General features: G+C 42.4%; 1 protein-coding gene across 4 annotated transcripts in view; it reads left to right on the top strand.

Moving 5' to 3' along the window:
• Positions 1–6,000, top strand: part of cep112 (centrosomal protein 112) — a 220,338-nt gene that overhangs the window by 208,784 nt on the left and 5,554 nt on the right. The gene's annotated exons all lie outside the window — the stretch shown is intronic.

The raw sequence follows: 6,000 nt of genomic DNA, 5'->3' as shown, positions 1-6,000 counted from the left end.
TGATGCTGCTTGGCCTGCTGTGTTCATCCAGCTCTACACCTTGTTATGTCAGATTCTCCAGCATCGGCAGTTCCTACTATCACAGTATTCCATTTGTGGTCTAACCAATGTTTTATAAAGCTGCAACAAGACTTCTCTGCTTCCACGTTCAATGTCCCAGTTAATGAAGACAAGCATCTGTATGCCTTCTTCACCAACCTGTCCACCTATACTGACACCTTCAAGGCTCTATGGACTTGTGCACCAAGAACCCTTTGTTCCGCAGTACTCTTTGGGGACCTACCATGCATTGTGTAACTGCTTCCCTTATTAGACCTCTCAAAATGCATTGGGAGAGATGATGAAAAAACAAGGTTTTGTCAAAAAGACCTTGGTCTGTCCACAGGCTTTTTGCAGCAGCAATCAAGCCTCGGAGCAGCCCATTATATCACACCCACCAACAAAACAAATATGCAAGCATTTAAATGGACTTCGTAGTTGTCAGAAATCAGCCCCAGCTCTATGGCAGCCAATTCTGCCTTGGAGCTTACAATCCCTAAATTCCATCTCATAACCTCACTGGGTATCATGATCCACATGTTGGGGAAACTGCTATAGTAATGTATAAAACTGATGGCAAATGCCAGTTCTGGTAGATATTGAAGTGCTAATAATTGACGAAGAGCATAGTATGTTGGCCAACATTCTTTCCTGTGCCAATATTGTCATTTGATCCATTGTTATCACTTGTGAGATTTTGTTGTATGTAATAGTCAGATATCTATACTTTAAATATAGCAGCACTCAAAATAATTCATTTTATTTGGAGTAGTGAGCATGTGTGAAGAATGGAACACAGTATTTATGAATTCAAGTCAACACGTTGTGGAGCTGGAGGAATACAGCAGGTCAGGTAGCACCAGAGGAGCAGGAAAGTCGATGTTTTGTGTCGGGACCCTTCAACTGAACTGGGGAGAGAGGAGCTGGGAAACAAATAGACGGAGGAGGGGTGAGGCTGGGGCAAGGTAGGTGGGATGGTGATTGGTAGAGGCAGGTAGGGGATAGTAGGGACTGGTCAGTGGGAAGGGTGGGGAAAATAGGTGGGGAAGAAGATGGACAGGTTGTGTCAGGTCAAGGAGGCAGGGATGAGAGGGAGGGTTGGGGAGATTTTAACACTGGTCAGTTCTGTGTTCAGACCATTGGGCTGTAGACTCCCGAGACGAAATATGAGGTGTTGCTCCTCCAGTTTGCATGTAGTGTTATTGTGGCACTGGAGGAGGCCACTGGTTGAACATGTCATCAAGGGAGTGGGAGGGGAAGTTAAAATGGTTAGCGACCAGAAAGTGTTGTTGATTATAGTGTACAGAGTGCAAATGCTCCACAAATTAGTCCTTGATAGGCTGAATAGCCTATTTCCATACTCCCTTCTTATGGGAGACTCCTGTCAAGGAATTTCCATCCCAGACATGACTTAAAGGTAAGTGGGCATTTTTAGTCTGATCAGGGTTAGAAATAAGGCTTCTGTCCCGGATTGGAAGTTCTTGGTTATAAGCTAATTTCTGTGTCAGATGTGATACCTGAGTTGCAAATTGACTTGCAAATGAATTTCCCAAAAATCAGCAATCCCTCTGATCTTCAGCAATCACTACCATCACGCATCTTTCCTTTTGATCTCTCTCTCTAGTCCTCTTCTGAAGCTCTCATCCAACCCTTTAATCTGTCCCCCAACATTTGGGTAAACCTGCTCTTCCAGGTTTCCTGAACAAAGGTCTTCTCCACATGTCAGTGCTGGAAATTCTGTCCAGTAAGTAGCAGGACCATTTCCTGTGATCTTCCCAGTGTATAGTTAGAGAATATTTTTGTAGATCCAGACCACCCAACCACCACCTGATTAGAGACACAATCAGAAACCATCTGATATTAGTCATCAACATTTTCTCCATAGAGGAAAGGAATAAATTGATCCAAGCTATCGTCATATTATTGTCCTTTATAGTTCTACCTAATTGGCATTTTGACATGATGCATCCTTTGGTTATGACGAAGATGTAAACAATACTATGGTACGATCTTGTACACTAAGGAAACAGTCTGCTTGAAATCCATATCTACGGCTCAATACAACTTTCAGCCACAGGACCCCAAAACACACACATGGTGCCCAATCCATGAGAAGAATACATTTTCAAGAACAACTTGCAAGTTTTGAGAGTTTGTAGAAGATGTACCATGCATGATGAAGCTGCTATGTTATGTATTTGTATTAGAAACTGCAGACATCTGGATTTAAGCTCTGAGCCTTGTTACACGTTCTTCTGCATTCTGATTGCTTACTTGTATGTTTTGGTTAACCATTCATGTTACATGACACAACCACTGACCTGTTATAGCATTTTTGGTAGCCTAAGCCACATGTAAGGAAAGCCAGGGAACTATAGACTGGTGAGCTTAATGTCAGTGGTGGGTAAGTTGTTGGAGGGTATTCTGAGGGACAAGTTTTACATGCATTTGGAAAGGCAAGAACTGTTTAGGAATGATCAACATGGCTATATGTATGGCAAATTGTGCCTCTCTAGCTTGATTTAGTTTTTTGAAGAGTTGACAGAGAGGATTGATGAGGCCAGAGCGATTAGATATTGTCTATATGTACTTCAGCAAGACGTTTGACAAGGTTCCACATGGTAGCCTGGTTAGTAAGGTTAGGTCACATGGAATCCAGAGGGACCTAGCCAATTGGATGCAAAATTGGCTTGAAGGTAGGAGACAGAGGCGGTGGTGGAGTGTTGCTTTTCAGACTGGAGGCCTGTGACTAGCAGTATGTCACAAGGATTGGTGCTGGGTCTCCTGCTCTTGATCATTTACGTAAATGATTTGGATATGAATATAGGAGATATGATTAATAAGTTTGCAGTTGACACCAAAATAGGTGGTGTCGTGGACAGTGAAGAAGATTATCTCAGAGTACAACGTGACCTTGACAGATGGGCTGAGCAGTGACAGTGTTTTATTTAGATAAATGTGAGGTGTTGTATTTCATAAGGCAAGCCAGGGCAGGACTTATACTGTTAATGGTAGGCCCCTAGGGAATGCTGCCGAACAAAGAGACCAAGGGGTGCAGGTGCATAGCTTTTTGAAAGTGGAGTTACAGGTAGACAGGGTGGTGAAGAAGGCTTTTGGCATGCCTTCATTGGTCAGAACATTAGGTGTAGGAGTTGGGATGTCACGTTGCAGCTGTACAGGACATTGGTGATGCCAATTTTAGAATACTGTGGACAGTCCTGGTTTCACTTCTATAGGAAATATGTTGTTACATTTGAGAGGGTGCAGAAAAGATTTACAAGGATGTTGCCGGAACTGGAGGGTTTGAGTTACAGGGAGAGGCTGAATAGGAGTGTCGGAGGCTGAGGAATGATATAAAAATTTATCAGATCATGAGGGGCATGGATAAGGTGAAAAGCTAAGGCCTTTATCCTAAAGTAGGGAAGTCCAAAATTAGAAGGCATAGGTTGAAGGTGAGGAGGGTAAGGATTTAAAAGGGACCTGAGGGGTAACTTTCACACAGAGGGTGGTGTGTGTATGGAATGAGCTGCCAGAGGAAGTGGTGGTGGCGGTTACAATTGAAACATGTAAAAGGCATCTGGATGAGTATGTGCATAAGAAGGGTTTAAAGGGATATGCGCCAATACTGGCAGTAGGAATAGGTCAGATTGGGATGTCTGGTTGGCTCGGACAAGTTGGACTGAAGAATTTTTTTTGCTATATGATTCTGTGACTATATGTTTTATAATTATTGTGCTTTTTATCTTTGCAATAGTCTATTATTAAAATTCAGCCACGGCTCAGTTAGTAGTGCACTCACTTCTTAGATCAGAATGTATTGGGTTCAAGTTCTACTCCAGAGACTGGAACACAAAATCCATGCAGACACTTCAGTCCAGTACAATTGTCAGATATAATACTGAACTGAGGTCCAATTTGATCCCTTAGGTTGCTGTAAAAAATTCAATGTCAGCATTTTCAAAGGCTAGAGAAGACTCCTTGGTATCCTGATCACTATTTATCCCTCAGCCAATATCACTAGCAGATTAGCTAATCTTTTATTCTCATTGATGTTTATGGAACCTTGGCCTGCACCATTTGGCTGCCATATTTTTTAATTTACAAAATAAAATATGCTTCAACGTACTTTGTTGGATGCTTTGGGATATTGAGATTGTGAGAAGCACTGTTGAAATCAAGTTCATTGTTAAATGCAAATACAGAAGGAATTGAAAGCATTGATGAAGACGAGCAAATTTGTGTTCACTTCCAACTGACCAGCCCATCATGAGTTTCCCAGTTAAAAGTTTTGAATACAAAGAATGTCTAACCTTGTCTTTAAAAAAAGGAATGCATTTCATAATCAATTGTGATTGAAGTGATGTGATTGCAGATTGTATGCAGTCACATAGTGGTTGCCTTTATTCTTCATGAGATCCATAGTGAGCTGGTAAGATGGATGCTGAACTGCCTTGGTCATAGAAGTCAGATAGCAGAGATGGAAGGGTGTCTTTCTCACTGGAGATCTGTGACCAGTGATGTTCCGCAGGGATCAAGTGCTGTTGTTTGTAATATACATAAATGAAATGGAGGAGAATGTAGGTGGTTTGATCACTACATTTGTAAATGACACAATGGTTAGAGGAGGTGCGGATAGTGAGGAGGATTGCCAAAGCAGGATATAGATAGGCTGGAAACCTATCGAAGAACAGCAGATGGATTCTAATCCAGAGATATGAGAGGTGATGCATATGGAAGGTCTAATGCAGGAGGGAAGTATACAGTAAATGGCAGAACCCTTAGACGCATTAACCTACAGAGGAAACTAGGCATACAGGTCCACAGTTCCCTGAAAGTGGCAACACAAATGGATAAGATGGTCAAAAAAGCATATGGAATGCTTGCCTTCATCAGTTTGGGGCCCAGATTATGAAAATTGGCAAGTCATGTTGCACTTTGTATCGCGCTTTGGTCAGGCCACATTTGGCCGCAGTAAGGCCACAGTTCTGGACCGTACGCTACCAGAAGGATATGGAGGCTTTGGAGACGGTACAGAAAAGGTTTACTGGATGTTGCCTGATTTGGAAGGTATTAGGTCTGAGGAGAGATTGGACAAATTATGAGAGGCTTGGATAAAATGGAAAGACAGAGTCTTTTCCCAGGTTAGAGATGTCAACTACCACGGAACAAAGATTTAAGGTAAGAGGGGGAAAATTTAAAGGAGATGAGAGGCAAGTTTTTTTTTTACACAGAGGATGGTAAGTTTATTTAGTATGTATACAAAATCTTCGCTATGAACGGATATCCCTGCAACTTCATCCGCAGGTGCCTACTAAATAGACAACAACAAGAGGACACAGTATGCCCTAACACACTGGCCATACTGCCGTACATCAAAAACATATCAGAACTGATAACGAGACTCCTACGACCACTAGGAATCATGGTAGCACACAAGCCCACAGCCACTCTACGACAAACACTCACAATGATTAAAGACCCCATTCCCACAACATGCAGAGCCAACGTGGTTTACAAAATATCATGCAACGACTGCCACAAGCATTACATCGGACAGACAGGAAGGAAACTAGCCATCAGAATACACGAACATCAGCTAGCAGCAAAACGACACGACAAACTTTCCTTAATATCAGTACACTCTGATAGTGAAGGCCATCAGTTTAACTGGGACAACGTAACCATATTAGCCCAAGCCAAACATAGACACAGGAATTCCTACAGGCATGGTTCACAACCCATAATGCATTCAACAAACATATGGAATTGGACCCCATATACAAATCCATACAGAACAAAACCGGAAATGACACCACTCACCATAACGGACCGGTCAGTATAAATTCCAAGCAGAGTAGAACAACATCGCTTCATCGGAGGCCTCACGAATGATATTACCTAGAATGGTGACGAAACATCTGAACGAAAACAAGCCAGCCCGCCAAGCAAGTCAGCAACCTC

This window comes from Rhincodon typus, chromosome 23, assembly GCF_021869965.1.
Source record: "Rhincodon typus isolate 14 chromosome 23, sRhiTyp1.1, whole genome shotgun sequence".
NCBI lineage: Eukaryota > Metazoa > Chordata > Chondrichthyes > Orectolobiformes > Rhincodontidae > Rhincodon > Rhincodon typus.
The sequence above is the reverse complement of the archived record's forward strand: the minus strand, read 5'-3'. Positions and strand labels throughout refer to the sequence as shown.